Raw genomic sequence first — 20,338 nt, 5'->3', positions numbered from 1 at the left:
ACTTAGTATACATGTTCCCTATGGTATGATCTTTCTAATTTAAATGCCAAATTATAGTTTTAACCCCCAATTTCAGGGTCCACTAAACATAGAAAATGATAGTGCGAGTGAAACTTATGATAGTGTACTATGGACACATTCTTTTTATCTTTTAATCTGACGGTAACATGCTTGCTTTGGATACAAAAAAGTCGTGGTTTAATTAACGACCGGGTGAATCCGAGAACTAGACAACAAAGGCGTTGAAAGACTTTTTCGAAATAACAGATTAACCTTAGTACTTTATGAATCTGACTCAGAACATCATTTTTGTCCATACAAGATAAAATTCAAAAGACATGAACTATTTTTTGTCCTGAATATGTAATTGTTATTTTTCACTAGACATTTATCTCTCTGAATGAATAATCTGATCATAATCATGTACTAGTATATAGATTAGAACGTTGGTTTTCTCGTTTGAATGGTTTTACACTACTAATTTTTTGAAGCCCTTTATAGCTTACTGTTCGGTGTGAGCCAAAGCTCCGTGTTGAAGGCCGTACCTTGACCTATAATGGTTTACTTTTATAAATTGTTATTTGGATGGAGAGTTTTCTCATTGGCACTCATACCACATCTTCCTATATATCTTTAAATATTGACTAATGAATTACACATTTGATTCATTTGAAAATATCCTGATTTTTGCGTTTGACAAAATACTCTTGTCTGTCTATTCAATTGGACAAGATTCCTTCAATTAGTTTTGACACATCAACATCTAACCCTTTTGAAGTTGCAACCTCGTGCAATATGATGATATATTGCTTTGAACAATTTTTTGCAATATTAATGAAATAACCGTATAGTACTAACAGTTGGCAGGTGTAGCCTATCTTAGACTTAAAAAAGATGTTTTCACGATTACATAATTTTGATTTTCACAATAGGTATACATTAAATTATGCCAAGTCTAATTTAAGACTTCTGATTAATAACCAACATTTGTTTTCTCCGTATAACAATTTGAATTTTTCAACTGTACAAGTATGACTTGATGACTGTGTATATGCCTATCGTTTGATAGTTGCTCAATTCATTTCTAAAGACATTTATATTAAACACTGAACAAGACTTTGGTCATTCATGTTCTTATTTTAACAAAAGCTTAAAGATAGAGCTATCTGTAATTCAATTTTATCATGAAGATTAAGATTATGAAAAGTATACTTGTCAAATTATCAATATTCTATATACTATAGGAACTCAGATATCGAGAGTATTGCAAGAGCATCAAATTAAGGCACTGTTGTTTTTTTCCGCCATTATACTAAAAGCATAGATGTGGGTATTACATCTATGCTATAAGCGATGTTGCACTGTTACGAATCTTTCGTCTACTAGGAATATCTAATTGGTATGCAATAAAAAAGAAATGTTAGTGAATTAAATAAACAGATTAATATATACAAAACATTTGGAAATAAGCAAAGTTGGATTTTTGGATATATAACTCTCTTATTTCCTACTGAGTTTCTGTAGTTCATCAATTTGTCAATGATAATGTACATTCCACGATAAATCAGATTAAACTTACTTAGAACGTGTATGTACAAGCCTAGAGGATGGTACAACGCACAACCAGATGTTCAAGAATTTCATAGATATCTAATTAATCACATTAACTATAATAAGATTAAATACAAACCCAATTACAACAAGCATGTTACCGATCAAAAAATTGTTTCTATGTAGAAAGCATGGTAGATTACGAATAAAACGAAACAAGTTACATCTGTATCAGTTCTTGGGATCTGTATGAGCTTTTAATTAGGGTAAAGTTTTTCAAAACGATATTTACAAAATGTAAAATGATTTTCAAACCTTGCAGAACCTTAGTGATATTTATTATCATTCATTATCGTCATTTTTTTTAATTGCATACTTTTCCGGTTCATCTGATTAACTTTCAATGAAATAAAAACTATTCAATTTATTACATATAATATTGATTTGAAGTACTTTTAAATTGAAACGACAAAAAAATCACAGCATGTACCAAAACATTGTAAAGTGAGGAGTTGAAATGTGAAATACATTTGTGTTCATCTTTATCGTCAAAATCTCAAACACATCATACGAATGGTTCTAACAATTATCACATTCCTGAGCAAGCATTCCTTTGTGTAGAAAATAGTGGATTAAACCTGGTTTTATAGCTAGCTATTTTATTACTTGTATGTCAGTCGCATAGATTCTATTATTTTGACAACAATATATGAGCAAAACCAAGAGACATTTTTCGAGGCCTTTTAAAGCTGACTATGCGGTATAGGCTTTGCTCATTGTTAAACACCGTACGATGACATAAAGTTGTTAATTTCTGTGTCATTTGGTATCTTGTGGAGAGTTGTCTCATTAGCAATCATATACCACATCTTTTTTTTTATATATCTAATGGTCAAATATGGGGTACAGCAGTCGACATTGTGTTATAATCATAATTATTTTGTCAACAAGAGAAACCAACACCGCATAGAGACATTCTATAGATAAAGCACATGTATAAGCAAAAAAACGAAAGACAAGAATACAAAAAATGACCATAGCACAATAACACAATGGCGGGATATATTATAGATAGCGTGCCAAGCTAAAAGGACATGTTCTTAACAAGAAAGGTTAAAAATATACAAAGTAAAAAACCCGACACATTATTAAACACGTAGAATTTTTTAATTAAGTTGTCAAAATAAAGTTTTTATCATGTTTTTTTTCAAAAATATAATAAAAAGTATGCGTCACCGGACTTTTTATCACGATACAGGTTGTGCAAAATTGTCAGATTTGTATACATTATGCATGGAAAATCAAGTATGTGTGATCAAAAGAAAACTACACCATAGATTTTTTAAATAAAATGTGAGACGATATCTCTTATAGCATGCTTTCAGATAAGAAAAAGAAGAAAATGGGTCACGTAACTTGTTTTCTTGCTACGTATTTAAAAAGGCAAAATCATGACACTTTTTATTATAAAATAACTTTATCTGAGTGATCTCCCCTTATTTTGCAAAGATGGGAGAAAACAAATTAAAATATATTATTGTGGGTTTTTTTTTATAGCACCGGGCTTAAGTTCGTTCACTTTGCACTTTTAACCAAAAGCTGTTAATTTTTGTGTTATTTTGTCTCTTGTGTAGAGTTGTCTCATTGTCAATCATACCACATCTTCTTTTTATATATACAAGAAGACATTAAATTTATTCAATTAAAAAATAACTTGAATAGTGAATAGTGCAAAAAAAACCAAAAACAGTTCACTATTCATGAATTTTAAATAGTGAAAAGTGAATAGTGAACGTACTTCAGCCTACGGCTATAAATATGATAAAACACATACTTTTCTATATTTAAATTAAAAGTCATACACTTTTCAAAATAAGTTAACATACTACTCTCAAAATTTGCGCATTTCGTTAAAGATCTATAAGACCAATTGTTATCTGCTACTTCAAAATCCAAGATGGAGAAAGACACCGTCTGTGCCGATTGTGCGAGGGCTGTATTGTCAGTTAAGGTCGTTAAAAACTTCCATCGTTCGTAGTACCTATAACCTATACTTCAAGAACATCAAATCATTTGTAAAAATGATAAGGAATTAAGAATTTGCATTGGGAAGTAATGGGGTTGGCAGGGGCGACAGGTGTAAAATGAATGAGTGGTAAGGAATCTGCTCAGATGTAAAGTGTGATGGCCAAGGAAAGGAATCTTCCCGGATATACTAACATATAAGGATTTTTCTCTCACGTGTCTTGATTATCCGTTTCAATCTTATATTGACTCTAGGGGTAAGATTTACTTAGAATGCCGTCAATCAAATTTTATAATATAGCAGCAATGTTCTTCAACTTGGTAATTTATTGGGCTTTTTAACTTTTTGATTCCAGCGACACTGATGATATGAGTCTTTTGTAGACGAAAAACACGTCTGGCGTACATAATTATAAGCCTGTTATCTTTGATGAGTTTTATTGTAAAATTTCACGTTTGCACACATGAGTACAATATCCTCATTATTTATTTTTGGGAATCACAACTTACTATCCTTTTTTATTTTTTATTGATTAAAACCCATTGTAAACTATTATGCTTTCCATTATGCTGTATTGACTTTATTGTTCTGAATATTGTTTGTATTAGTCATAGTAGTGGTAGTAGTTACAGAAGTAATTTAAAAGTTTATAAATAATTCTAGTCATAGAGAAAATCTACTCAATCAAATGAATAGCAATTGCTGAAGGAGTCCAGGATTACGCCTCAAATAGGACAGAGAGAGAGAAGGCGAAAATATATAGATATAAGAAGATGTAGAATGAGTGCCAATGAGACAAATCTCCATCCAAGTCACATTTGATATATGTGAAAAGTAAAATCACAAAAATACGGAACTCCCAGGAAAATTCAATCTGAAAGTCCCTAATCACAACTAATCACATGGCAAAATCAAATGACAAAACACATCAAACGAAAGGACGACAACTGTCATATTCCTGACTTGGTACAGGCATTTTCAAATGTAGAAAATGGTGGATTGAACCTGATTTTATAGCGCTAAACCTCTCATCAAATTCCGTTATATTTACAACGACAGACATATGCGGTATAGGCTTTGCTCATTGTTAAACACCGTACGATGACATAAAGTTGTTAATTTCTGTGTCATTTGGTATCTTGTGGAGAGTTGTCTCATTAGCAATCATATACCACATCTTTTTTTTTTTATATATCTAATGGTCAAAATATGGGTACAGCAGACATCACTGTGTTACAATCTTAAAACATCCAATTTTACAAAAATCACACAAGCATCTATCAAATTAAAAACATATTCATTGCTTCGCGTGTCTGACGTCAGAAAATTTATACGTCACATAGGAAGAAATTTGTCGTTCAATGTTCATGATGTTTACACGAAACAATTTTATAATATCAAATGGAAAATGTTGGCATACAGGGTTAGAAAATCGAAAGTATGTTAGTAAGAACTAATTTCAGAAATAGACCGAGATTTAGAATAGTGCAGAAGTTCTGTAGAATTTCTAAGAATTTAAAATAATTTTTTTCGTTTGTCGTTCAACGTATTTTCGAATTTATAATAGAACTATAACATAATGACATTTAATAGAAGAATAACATAATGACGGGATCTTTTAAAGTACAGAGTCAAGTTATGAGAACCAAAGAAATACAAAAAGTCTCACATTAGTTAGCATGCATAAGTGTATGATCATTAATTTAAGGAAAGGCTTCGGTTATTTGAAACGACATGTTTATTTGGCAGTTACCAAGAAGCTCTGTATCATAAAAGTTTGTTTTATTGGAGTTACTGCAGCGTCATATAAAAATTATTAGTAAACCACAAAAAAAAAAAAAAAAAAAACTCAACAAAATGCCATATAAGTTTTATCAGCTCTTAAGTTTATGAATACGTTTTTAATTTGCAAATATTTTGGCATCGAGCATCACCAACAAGAGACATTATAAACAGATATATCATGTTAAGGAGGGGTATTTGCGAAATTGAGCAACAGTGTGAAGTATATACTATTCCATCAGCGACAATGAGAAGATATGGATTCTTTACAAATGTTGGCGAACGTTCCAGTCTTCAAGATATATGTTCATATTGCTTAGTTGTGAGTGTGTCTGGGTAATTCAGTTTAACACTGGTGTACATAGTTTCATTTTTTTTTATTTTGACACTTGTAACTCTTAATATGAGCAAATGCCGAAATACTTCTACATCAATACCCATACTACGTCAATCTTGAAAGATCGAAATGTTGCAAAGCACCTCCATGACAAATATGTTGTTGTCTCCTCAGATAAAGCCCTACACAACATCGTTTAAAAACGTCCACTAACTGATTGATAAGTGAAAAAGGTATGGTCAATTCACATTTACCACCACGACACATACCAATAAAAGAAACTCCTATCACGGTGGGTATGGTTGTCCTGCGAGAGAACGTTCTGTGCTGGTGATTCGGTCCTGACGGGTGCTGGTGATCAATGAAAAAATGTAAAAAAAGACGAAAATGATGATTTTTGACGTTTTCACTCATAAAAAATTGAAGAAAACAGTTGAGATTTTTCAATTTTGTTTCTTACGGGTTCATATGTAAACCATTAAAAAGTTGACCCTCTAAACTGTTTCAGTAAGCGTAACACAAAAATACTCATTTTCAGAAAATCAAGAACTGAAAAAATAAAACAAAAATGCTCATAGAGTCCGCTTTCTATACCGCAATCCACACGACAAAACTATTTTGTAAAAAAATATTATAAAATATATTAAAATTTAGCATTTTCTCAATTTACTCATGTCCTGATACTGTGCTGGTGGGTCCTGTCATTGTGCTGGTGGGTCCTGATACGGTGCTGGTGATTTTGGATAAGAAGTTGGTCATATTTGAAACAAATGTTAAAAAATCAATAAAATTGGGCAGATAATTGTTGTCAATAGGATCTATGACTCCTATTTTAGTTCTTGTGCATCCATTTGGCTGTTTAATATGTGTTTTCAAATGATCGTAACTTGTATTACATAATTACATAAAAGGGCAACATCTTTCGTCCAATATCAGATAACAAGATATAGTATCTAAAATAAGAATACATGTAGTTTTATTAAGATATTAAATGCCCCTTACATTGATGCTTCAACAAGATCAAAGCCCATGCCGCATAAACATGTTTGTTAGCGCTCCGCATACCCCTCCCCACTTCCACCCAATCAACCCTCCTCATTTCCTCCTTCATTGTTACAGTGGTGTACCAACACAACAATTTATCACATAAAATAATAACACAAAGACACACATTATTGAACAACGAATGCTCGCAGGTACTGAAAGCATTTTCAACTAATAGATAAACCGTGTTCTCATATACAAAAATCCCAATCGTGTCGATTAAAAGGTGACATCCCATTAGTCCGACAACCCCTATTCCGACAGCCCATTACTCCGACAGCCCATTATTCCGACAGCCCATTACTCCGACAGCCCACTATTCCGACAGCCCATTACTCCGACAGCCCATTATTCCGACAATGCATCAGTCTTGTGTGTTTGGGAAAATTTTCTCTAAAAAGACCAACTCTGTTCTCTTTAATATTTGGGGTTGTCCGTTTTGATTCCAATCATTCTGTCCATGAGGGATATTTGTCTCATAATATTGGAGTTGAAACACATGCTTGTTTCAACTTCTCAGTCCTTACCCTCGACGCAGACGACACAGACGACGACATAATACCATTATACGATATCTAAAAAAAAGTTTTGCGGTCGTATTAAGACAAATATGACGGACAAGAACATTTCGGCAACTTCTACTTAAAATAGTCATGAGGAAAAGTGATATCGGCCGGGTCAGTGACTGTATATGACATAGAAATAACGCAAATTTGACTGGTAAGAAATCTAAGACAATGTGCGACATTCTTGTCCTGCTTGTGTCTTTGTCAAATTGTCTAATTGTGAAAACTTAGTACATTTGTAACATGCAGGGGTCCTACACGCCAGATGGTACTTTGTGTACCCGTAGATCCGTACCAGGGTTACTTCCCTGGATTTGTTGTGTATCGTTGGCTAACCCTTACAAATGGTAACGTGTTTCCTGAACTAATTCAACCTTAGATATAAAAGCCTAACAACAAGTAACAAAAGATTACTTCCGGTAAGTATACAAAATGGAACCCTTAACCTAACAATGGAGTACAACACAAAGGACGCTTAATTGGAGCTGTGACTTAACCTTAATTCAAAATTAGATATATAACTATTAACCTATTTGCCTTACAGTACTTTAGTTCTTTGATTCAAAGGTAATATGGAAATATGGTTTCCAGTGCGCCCCTGGTCCTTATTCAGGGCCAAGGTGTCACTGGTCCAAAGGGACAGTATCACGTTGTCACCTTATTTATTATATACCACAGGACATATGTCACCACCTTATTCAGATAGTACAATTGGCTCTTGCTTATAAAAGTTTAACCAAAGGTCCTTGGTAAGCTACTTCTTATTCAGAAATAGTTATAATTACCTTTTCTTTAGTCTTCGCTTGGAGCTCTGACGACCGAACTGATTAACGTTGCGAGAAACTATACTTATATACTAGAATAATCTCTAACTAAATTGCATATAATCTCTAAACAAAAATAAATATATTCCGTATTACTGTTACGTTTTAATGTAACTCCTATAGTTATTCAATATCAAGCACTTAATTTTCAACTAGGAACCATCGGAACCAGTACCAAAACTTCGGAAATCGTTTTCCGTATTACAACCGTAATTAGCGTACTCCATTAAGAAACGAAAGTGAAAGGATTTAAACATTTGCCGATTTCCTAATAGATAAACTTAGAACTTCTTAACATAATTAAGGTAACTGAATAATATTCGTCACACATTATGTGTTTTATGGCAAACTTGACACTTATTTTTCATTTAAAGATTGTGTTCAAGAAGAAAAATATTTAGATATCGATTTTAAGAAAGGTACTTCATATGCTAATTAAGAATCGGTGCTCACCCATTACATTAAGAATTGAAAATGTCATATACTCAAAAAATCGTATTGTACAGCTGAAAAGTTGAGGATGAGCGTCATTTTTCAATCGAATGCTCACTTCATAATAATTTGAGGGAGGAACTCTTTTAGCATATATCTAGCACATGTCAGAACTTTAAAAAGTTAAATAAATCTTCGATGTTTAATAACACAAGAAAACTTTACTAAAAAATGATTATTATATTGTTAGTTCTTTTGAATTATGTAGTGCATGCCTTGATAAGGATTGTTATTTGATATCAATGTGTTAGTTGAGGTTTTTTTCTATTTTGTTTTGGCTCCGATTCTGACTGAGGCGTATGGTGCTATAAATATAATATTATCATAACCGCGCTGAAGTACGTCCATTATTCATAGTTCATTATTCATTATTCAATAATGAATAATGAAATAGTTTACTATTCACTATTCAATATTGAAAAATGAATAATGAATAATAAAATGGTTTATGTTTCATTATTCAAATTGAAGCGGTGAATAGTGAAAAAAATATAAAAAATATTGACCGTGACACTATAGCTATATTTTGATTCGAAATGACCATAAGACGGTTTACGGAGGACCTAAATGACACAATATGCATAAAAATGAGGAAATATAAAAAAGAAGATGTGGTATGATTGCCAATGAGACAAATATCCAGAAAGACCACAATGACACAGACATTAACAACTATAGCTCACCGTACAGCCTTCAACAATGAGCAAAGCCCATACCGCATAGTCAGCTATTAAAGGTTCCGCAACGAATATTAGAAGACCTAAATGCCAAAATACGCGTGAAAAAAAAAAGAAATAGCCAATTTTGAATAATGAAATGGATATTTTGAATAATGGAAAGGAGTGCGGCGATCCTTAAACCCCTAATTATAGATAAATCTTATACCTCATTCGAAAGCTGATTACAAGAGGAACAAAATGTATATAGTCAATATGTTCCACAACGAATATTACACGACCTAAATGCCAAAATACGCGTGAAAATTAAGAAATAGCCAATTTTGAATAATGAAATGGATATTTTGAATAATGGAATGGAGTGCGGCGACCCTTTAGCCCCTAATTATAGATAAACCTTATACCTCATTCGAAAGCTGATTACAAGAGAAACAACATGCTTATAATCAATATGTTCCGCAACGAATATTAGAAGACCTAAATGCCAAAATACGCGTGAAAATTAAGAAATAGCCAATTTTGAATAATGAAATGGATATTTTGAATAATGGAATGGACTGCGGCGACCCTTCAGCCCCTAATTGTAGATAAACTTTATACTTCATTCGAAAGCTGATTACAAGAGGAACAAAATGTATATAGTCAATATGTTCCAAAACGAATATGAGAAGACCTGATTGCCAAAATACGCGTGAAAATTAAGAAAAAGTCAATTTTGAATAATGAAATGGATATTTTGAATAATGGAATGGACTGCGGCGACCCTTTAGCCCTTATTATAGATAAACCTTATACCTCATTCGAAAGCTGATAACAAGAGGAACAAAATGTATGTAGTCAATATGTTCCGCAACGAATATTAGAAGACATAAATGCCAAAATACGCGTGAAAATTAAGAAATAGCCAATTTTGAATAATGAAATGGATATTTTGAATAATGGAATAGACTGCGGCGACCCTTTAGTCCCTATTATAGATAAACCTTATACCTCATTCGAAAGCTGATTACTAGAGGAACAACATGCTAATCAATATGTTCCGCAACGAATATTAGAAGACCTAAATGCCAAAATACGCGTGAAAATTAAGAAATAGCCAACTTTGAATAATGAAATGGATATTTTGAATAATGGAATGGACTGCGGCGACCCTTTAGCCCCTAATTATAGATAAATCTTATACCTCATTCGAAAGCTGATTACAAGAGGAACAAAATGTATATAGTCAATATGTTCCACAACGATTATTAGAAGACCTGATTGCCAAAATACGCGTGAAAATTAAGAAAAAGTCAATTTTGAATAATGAAATGGATATATTGAATAATGGAATGGAGTGCAGCGACCCTTTGGCCCCTAATTATAGATAAACCTTATACCTCATTCGAAATCTGATCACAAGAGGAACAAAATAAATATAGTCAATATGTTCCGCAACGAATATTAGAAGACCTAAATGCCAAAATACGCGTGAAAATTAAGAAAAAGCCAATTTTGAATAATGAAATGGATATTTTGAATAATGGAATGGAGTGCGGCGACCCTTTAGCCCTCAATTATAGATAAACCTTATACCTCATTCGAAAGCTGATTACAAGAGGAACAACATGCTTATAATCAATATGTTCCGCAACGAATATTAGAAGACCTAAATGCCAAAATACGCGTGAAAATTAAGAAATAGCCAATTTTGAATAATGAAATGGATATTTTGAATAATGGAATGGACTGCGGCGACCATTTAGCCCCTAATTATAGATAAATCTTATACCTCATTCGAAAGCTGATTACAAGAGGAACAAAATGTATATAGTCAATATGTTCCGCAACGATTATTAGAAGACCTGATTACCAAAATACGCGTGAAAATTAAGAAAAAGTCAATTTTGAATAATGAAATGGATATATTGAATAATGGAATGGAGTGCGGCGACCCTTTGGCCCCTAATTATAGATAAACCTTATACCTCATTCGAAAGCTGATTACAAGAGGAACAACATGCTTATAGTTAATATGTTCCGCAACGAATATTAGAAGACCTTTTGAATAATGGAATGGACTGCAGCGACCCTTCAGCCCCTAATCATAGATAAACCTTATACCTCATTCGAAAGCTGATTACAAGAGGAACAAAATAAATATAGTCAATATGTTCCGCAACGAATATTAGAAGACCTAAACGCCAAAATACGCATGAAAATTAAGAAATAGCCAATTTTGAATAATGAAATGGATATTTTGAATAATGGAATGGAGTGCGGCGACCCTTTAGCCCTCAATTATAGATAAACCTTATACCTCATTCGAAAGCTGATTACAAGAGGAACAACATGCTTATAGTCAATATGTTCCGCAACGAATATTAGAAGACCTAAATGCCAAAATACGCGTGAAAATTAAGAAATAGCCAATTTTGAATAATGAAATGGATATTTTGAATAATGGAATGGACTGCGGCGACCCTTTAGCCCCTAATTATAGATAAATCTTATACCTCATTCGAAAGCTGATTACAAGAGGAACAAAATGTATATAGTCAATATGTTCCGCAACGATAATTAGAAGACCTGATTGCCAAAATACGCGTGAAAATTAAGAAAAAGTCAATTTTGAATAATGAAATGGATATATTGAATAATGGAATGGACTGCGGCGACCCTTTAGTCCCTAATTATAGATAAATCTTATACCTCATTCGAAAGCTGATTACAAGAGGAATAAAATGTTTATATTCAATATGTTCCGCAACGCATATTAGAGGAGTAACGAAGGACTTAAATATCGAAATACGCGTCAACATTGAGAAATAGCCAATTTTTAATAATGGAATAGACTTGCAACGCATATTAAAAGAGTAACGACGGACTTAAATGTCGAAATAATAGATGAATAAATTGAGAAAAAAAAACAATATGTGCCGCAATGACCATTTGAGGGGTTACGGGGGACTTAAATGCCAAAATTGGTGTGAAAAATAAGAAACAGTCAATTTTGAATAATGAAATGGATATTTTGAATAATGGAATGGAATGCTGTGACCCTTCAGCCCTTTATTACAGATCTACCTGATACCTCATTCGGAAGCTTATAAAGAGAGGAACAAATGGTATATAGTCAATTTATTCCGTTGAGTAACGAAGGACTAAAATATCGAAATATGCGTGAACATTTTGAGGGGAATTTCTGCTGGGACCGGACCGAAAAATCCGAAAATCTTGCACGCTCGTTGACGAGGTTAAGAGGGGGAAACGTGGGTGGTTGGGGTTGAAGGGAAAAAATTAGGGGTTGGGGTCGGGGGAAAATGTATCTTTGTGGAAGAAAGAAAACACACCAAGAAAAATCCACAGATAGTAAACACAATGGATTGTAAGATTACAAGTATGTCTGATCAGAGAGAGAATATGGCGCAAGAGGTAGAAATTTTGGAAAATACTGATGAGGAAACTCTCAAATGGCGAAAAGTAGGTCAGGACTCACCCTGGATTGTCAAAGACATTAAAGATGTTGACACGAAGTGGACACGAAATGTGGGTTCGCAAAAATCATAACCTTGTGCCGGACACGGAAAAATATCCGCACTTGGGGATGTGAAAGACTAAACAAACAGCTGACAACCGTCGGGGCAAAGAGAGAGACCGATGGAGCAGTGCAAATCGTGAGCTATGGGATGAAAAAAAACAGGCGCACCGGCTATGATTACCAAGGCTTTTATATTTTTGATAAGGACGATATGATTGGAAGTGTTAGGATATGTTGTTTAAGCCTGAAAATCGGGTCTAAAACCATTGAATTGAGTTTTTGAGGCAGGTGACGACTTTCCCAAACTCGGCATCATAGAACTGTTCATCATTAGCTAAAGCAGAGCTGATACATTGCTCAACCAAGGACTTTTTTGGACTGGGGCAATCGCAAGGTATCGTGGTGTTTCTTTTTTTTTGTTACATGCCTAGAAATTAGTGTGAGATCCATTACGGTGGTAGCATTCAAACAAGCTAGGAAGGGTGGCTATAAGACCTGTACCGGTCAAAGCTGAACCCAGGGTACTACTGGTTAACACCAAACTAACCACAAAACAAGCACCCAGTGCTACAGATACAGCTTTTTCCAGACGTTTATAGGCATTCAAGGTAGTTTGATACCTTCAAATTTCTGCATCGAGTTGATTCGACACACATTGTCGGTACCAAGAATCTAAATCGTTCATTTATTTTATAGGAGCATACCGAGGAGGGCAATGTTTTTGAAGGGACTGTAAGCATCTAAATATAAGATCAGAACGGCTCCGTCGTGGAATTTCTGACCACGCTCCAAGTAGAGTCCATACCCATAGGTAATCCGGGCGTTTGGGGATTTGAGGTAGAGACCGTTGCCACTGGGATTCACTGTGTAAACGCAAGAAGATGAAAACGGATAGTGAGATGTTCACCTCTGAGATCGATGAGCCTACCGTCTTGATCGTTGAGATATGTTTGCATGCGATTGCTGGTTCGCAAGATCACTGGCAAGTATACTACCAACAGGTGCTTAGAGGTTTGAATGATTTTCATACCAGGACCGTCTGCGGGAAAAAAAGCTGTAGATTGAAGACTGATGTGTACCATTTACATAACTTCATGGTTGATATCACCATTCACCAGAATGCTGTTGATTCTGATATTTACAATGTGCTTCCCTTCTGTATAACCGTTTGTGATCATACCGAACGTGTAAATCTGCCACTTGGATCCCAAGACGGTGTTGATGTTATTGACAACTTTGAAGTCTACTTGATAGAGTTTGGCGAGGGTCAGTGTTGCTTTAGGGTCGCCCGTTTGTCATCGATGATGATCTTCGTTTTGTGTTTGTTGAGCCGTAGCTGTCGCTGGATTTCATTGTTGATGTCTTCGATGTCATAGGAACCTGTGCTCAGTGCGATGGAAAACCAGTTGGCACCATCATCGGGAGAGTAGCGGAAGGAATGGTTACCTGTATACATTTGAATGTTAGGGGTGGAATTATTGGTTTTCAGATTTATCAATGCCATCTCGTAGGTCTTGGATTCCTTGAGTTGCAGTGGGGGTTGAACCGGGTAAGAATTTGGATATCGTTTCCAGAAACGATGAAGGAAAACCCATGCTTGGGTTGGTGATTTTAGTAATTGCTGCAAGCATGTGTTATCCATTTATTTATGATACACAATTGTCACATATTTTGCTTCCACTCTTCGATACCGTCATACTTCTCAGTTGTTGATCACAACGATCGCATAGACTTCGGCAGGGCGGCTGGCAAAGAGGAGTTACTTGTAGGTGAATTTTATCCATTTATTTTACTCTTTGTACACGACGTTCATCTTCTGACTATCGGATTCAAATGGACTGGTGACTCACATCAATGACAAACAGTAGATACAGATCGACGAAATCGGAGGGGTTAATGTTGCAGTTGCTGATAAAACGGTCCATGTTGAAATAGTTCGATTTCTGCGACATTCTTGTACTCTCTGGCGATCTTGGTTTGTGTGAAACTGGCATTGAAGTCTACCGCCAGGTAGCGTTCTGCGTTGAGGGTCACGTAGATAGTTCGCAACCGGCAGTGGTCGAACACGGCTTCATTTTGAGTTCGATCGTACTTTTACCGGTCTGAAAGGCTGCGATGATGTATCTTGGTTTCTCTCGACCGCTCTTGGCAGACAAACGCCAGTGGAACTGTAAGGTTTAGGTAACACTTGTAGAATCACACTGTCGTATTCGGAAACCACAATCGATCTTACTCTTGCTTTGGATGGTCTTTTACAACCGCAGTTTTTTTTTATCGGAAGGAAGGAAGGACGTGAGGAACAAACCAAGAGATCTTACTCAGATTGATTTTCGCCACGTCGTTGACGGCAGCAGCAGGACAGCATTGTCGTCCGAGTCGCGCACGAGTGACAATTCGTGCTTGAATCTATACACAATCTTGTTATCATCTGCAAAGCCGAAAATATGTCTCAGGGGTATGGTGAATGAAAACGATCCTTTTATTGGCGGGCTTGGTGATAATATACCCATGACGTGCTGCAAAGCAGGTGTTTTCGGCCTTGGCTTCGGTAGATGAATCTTTGTACCACAGCTAGTTAAGACCTTGGGATTTGGAGAAATTGTTGGGATAAATCAACATTCTCAGCACAGTGATGGCAACGACTGGGTCAGCTGGCATGAGAGCTTGCATTAATTGTAACTGATAGTCTTGAAGAGATACATGATTCCATTGTGAATGAGAGACACTAGATCTGCATTAGCATATGCACTACCGTGGTTCTTTTACAGTCGCCCCTCTACCAAGAGATAACTTTCAGCGGGATGGAGGAACAAGTCTTGGGTTTCGATGTTGATTCGGATCTCACCTGAATTATTCAGGTTGGCACCAGCTTGAGGTTCGTATTCGTGAACCTTATATTTTTGGAGACTTTCGTCGAAGATCAACCCTTCGGTGATTATAAGGATGTATAATATATGTATTTATTTATAGCGCTGCACAAAGTCGTGGATGGTAGCAATGCCAGAACCGGATATCAGGTTGTTCAACTGGGTTTGCTGCGGTTTGCAGGTTGACCATTGGACTGTTGAGTGGACATTCTGAGTTTTCGGGGGCGGATCACTTTATCAACCACATGGTCGACGGCTTTGGGCCCCCTTTTTCAACACCTCTCAAGGCTGCATTGGTGTTTGCACTCACGGCCTTACTTCCTATGGTTTTGGTGGCAGAGGCAGTAAACATGCGTCCAGCCAAACTGGCGATTGTGCAAAACAGTCCCCTACCACTGTATGCGTACTTTCAGTCGTAACCTTTCTTGATTTGCAAACATTCACTTATAGGATATATTATGATGAAGCGCCATATATTCTTTGGTGCTGATATATCTACCCTTTTTCATAGCTTGGATATAAATCGACACAATTTCGTTGCGCACACCATTATTTCGTGCTCGGTAAGGTGCAGCTGTATCACTGCCAAACTTATACTTCTGGTAAATGTGGGACACGATTCCCTTCCACTTGTTATTCTTATTCGCCTTTGGGGTTCTTGAAAAGATGGAATTGCCTTTATACATATCACCGGAACCTTTCAGGATCTCTGCATAGTCGTCAAGGTCGTCGTGCTCGAACGATTTTTGTTTCTTTTTCACCATAACTTCCCAGAGGCCAAGGGTTCCTTTGTACTTTATACTACTAGTATCCATGAACAAATGATCGCCATCAAAAGTAACTGGTCAGCTTCTGATGAAGATACCATCGTTTTCAGATCGCAATCAAAAGGTGTGGTCGGCGGAAGTAGTCATACTGAGTTGCAAATGCTGCTGTGCTCGAGCTCCAATGATGGTTTCTGTAGGTTGTGCAATGAGTAGTGGGCGGTGGAGGAGGGAGTACTGGCACTGTTGCAGGAAGGTCTGTGATCATTTTGGTGATCTGTCAAGCTGCCTCTCGCTAAGCCTCAACCACAGGCTTGAACACCTTGTAAAGGTCCCGGCTAAGTTCAATCTTGTCGAGGCGATGCTGCATATTACTGGCTTGAATCTTCCGTTTGGTGTCTTGCAACTCCCTGACAAGTGCCTCACGCTGTTTAGGGTCGATAATCTTGATAAATGTCATTTATCTAATAGGATCGAATGCTGTTGAACGCCTCTAAGCGTTGGTGTGAACGCCCCTAATCAATGAGTTGCGCATGAAGGTATTACACAGCTGATACGGATCCCTTTTTTTCGAAAGATTCAAGTGTCATGGGTATATGCACTGGTGGCCTCAAATCGTCTTGGCAGGGCATTGGGGTTGAGAAAATCGCTCCACCTTATTATAATGTTCTATGCGTTGAAATCACCTCCACCGCTTTAGATCGGTCGAAGGATCACGCAACTGCATTTTCAACATGGAACCCACTCAAAATTGCATTTACAGGGCCATTCGAACTTGCAGGGCTGGGGTTCCTCTGTGTCCAGATAGTATCTATTTATATTATCTTATACCTCAAAGAACTCATTTAATTGGTGCTTGTGAAATCGATGGTTACAAATCCATAGGGCTTAGACCAGCAATGCTTACACATGACAGAGCGTCAAACTGTACTGTTCCTTGGTGAGATCGTTGCAGTGATCGCGTCAGATGTGGTCGATATTCTTATCATTCTGCTGAAAGAGGCAGGGGAAGTTGGCATTCTCCCGGATCGACTGGCGGGGCAGTGTGAAGTAGTTCTGGCACAGGTAGAAACAATCGACGTTGTTTTCACTCGTGTTCTGTTTTCTCAGCATCAAGCCGTCGAACACCATGAGGTTCACAATGAGGTTCTTGCGGCTGTGATCAAGTTCTCGGGGGTTTGGTACCCTTGCTCGAAAAAAAAAGTCTCGATACCACTCGGGTGTCGTGGTGGTGGTAAGATGTTGACCACATCGATTAACGAGTAGGGTGACTTGCCCTTGCACTGTAGGAGGTCTCGATATCTTCTTTAGGGAGGCCTTTTTCCAGCGCTTGCTCCAACAGCGGGTAGATAGGTTGGTGAAGCGATTATCCATAGACGTACAATCGATTGTAGTCAGAGCCATCCATCGCGCAAGAATAGGTTGTTCAGCAGCGTCGTCTTACCACAGTCCAATTTCCCAATGATCAACCGTCTTATCGATCGCTGAAGTAGGTGGTAGTGATTACTCCTCGTGGGAGCGTTGGCACTGTAGGAAATGTCTTCAACGTTCATTTATTAAAATAACATAGCGATGATTTTCTGCGTGAAAGTCATAGAAAGACGGACACAGTTAACACAAGCGAGGTAATGACCAGCAACGGGCGACGGAGAAAGGTTGGCAACTGCAAGGTGTGCGATGCCAAGAAGTCTCAGTTTGTTGCTACAACCGGTACAGGGTTCATGAACAAACTAATCAATCGATTACCCATGGAAATGCATGTACCCGGACACAACTTCACCGGGCGAGGGACTAGACTTAGAAAGCGACTACTTCCCGATGGCACCCGAAGGCTTGGTCAAAACCCATTATTCAAGTTGACCAGGCAGCATATCACCACGATCTTTGTCATGCCCAGCACAAGGATACAACCGCACGCAACACCATCTGTGACGAAGCTATGCTAGCCTCGCTTAATACAATTCCCAACTGTACCACATACGAACGCTTAGACTGCAGCATCGTCGGACCCATCATCGGTACCAAAGCTCGATTCGTTCTGGGTGTTAAAAAACTGTTCGCTGGACCGATGGGCTAGCTGAGGAGTTGCACAAACCAGTTCGACGTTAGTTTCATAAACGCTGTTTAGCGGTGGGTGGTGTGGATGAGACCTGGGTGGCCGACCTCGTTGATATGAGTGACTTCTCCAGGGACATCAAGGGAAATATATTTATCCTGAGCATTATCGATGTCTTCTCGAAATATGACTGGCTGATACCACTCAAGAACAGGAAGGGGGTGATAGTGCGGGATGCCTTCCAAGCGGTGTGCCCAAGAAGCTATGTACAGACAAAGGCACTGAGTTTTACAATAAACATGTAAATCAGCTGCTTCAAAAGCATGGTATCGATCTCTACTCCACCGGGAACGAAGATAAGTCGAGTATTGTCAAACGTTGAAACCGCACCATGAAAGAGAAAATGCTCAAATACTTTTCAGCCAACTCCACACGCACCTATATCGATGTCCTGGACGATCTTGTTCGCCAGTGCAATACCACCAAGCACCGCTATCAAGATGGTCCCTAATGCCGCAAGTCATAAGGAGCATGAAAACAAGTTGTATTGGAACCTTTACAGCAGCATACCTCCCATTAAACCACCGCGATTTTCAGAATCACCAAGAAGAAAGGTACATTCGAGAAGGGATACACCCCCGCTGGACCGAGGAAGTATTCACCATTTCCCTAGTTTTGTCAGAGGTCCACCGGGCAATCTTTTCTACGATCTTTTCATCTATCTCCTCAAGGGTTTCAACCAAGTCCGTGGCCGAGGTGAAAATCTAGTTTCCAGAGTGAAAGTATCTCTCGTTCTCTTCATCTGCTTTACCTGTTGGATTAATCTAAAGGTACAGTGCATGATCACATTGCTTTGCCCCTTACAATGCCCATCTTCTATAAGTTCCCCCCGTGACACCCGAGAGACCTCAAGGGAGGTCGATGGGGGTCATATTCCAGGTAGTAAATACATCTTTAAAGGCTTTCTTCGGCGAATGTACCTCAATGTTATCCCCAATGGCTTTCCTATCTTCCCAAATCTTTTCCTGTACCTTCTTTAGCAGCCGATCTATCGACAGCCTGCTAACCCCTTTCAACCCAAGTTGTTTTGTCTGGGTGATAATCTCCTTCCTCGTGTGGGGTTTGGGACGACGATGAAATTTAAGATTTGTCTTCGTTTCTATCACCTCTCAACCAACTGATCTTTCCTCAACCGGGAATACCCTCGAAGGTGGTTCATTTTGGCTATACCTCTCAGGGCTTTGACGTTTTCAACTACTAACTCCATGTTCACTATTGGATTCGTCTTTATCCTAACAATAAAAAAATCAATTTAGGTAACCCCAAAACCCCCATCCCCAATTCACTGGTTTTCAGACCCAGTTTTGGGGCCTACAAAACATATCCTAACACTCTCAATCCTACAATCCTTATGAAAAAATAAGAAAGTCGTGAAACGTACCCGGTGTGTCTGAATTTTTTAATCCCATAGCTCACAAACTGCCCAGCTCCATCGGTCTCTCTCTTTGCCAAGACGGTGGTAAGCTGCTTGTTTAATCTCTCACATTCCCATGTGCGAATAGTTTCCCCTTTCGAGCACAAGGTTATAATTTTGCAGACCTTTACTTCGTGTCAACATCTTTGACAATCCAGGTTGAGTCCTGCCCTACTTCTTGCCATTTGAGAATTTCCTCATCATTGCAGCGGTGTTCTCCTTTGGCCGTAACAGCGTCCACTTTTTTCAGAAATTCTTCCTCTTCCGCCGTATTCTATCTCTGATCAGACATATTTGTAATCGTAAAATCCATTGTGTTTATTCTATCTGTGAATTTTCTTTTGTTGCAGAAAGCTCG

This window comes from Mytilus galloprovincialis, chromosome 1 (genome assembly GCF_965363235.1).
Source record: "Mytilus galloprovincialis chromosome 1, xbMytGall1.hap1.1, whole genome shotgun sequence".
Classification (NCBI taxonomy): domain Eukaryota; kingdom Metazoa; phylum Mollusca; class Bivalvia; order Mytilida; family Mytilidae; genus Mytilus; species Mytilus galloprovincialis.
Note: the sequence above shows the minus strand (reverse complement) of the source record.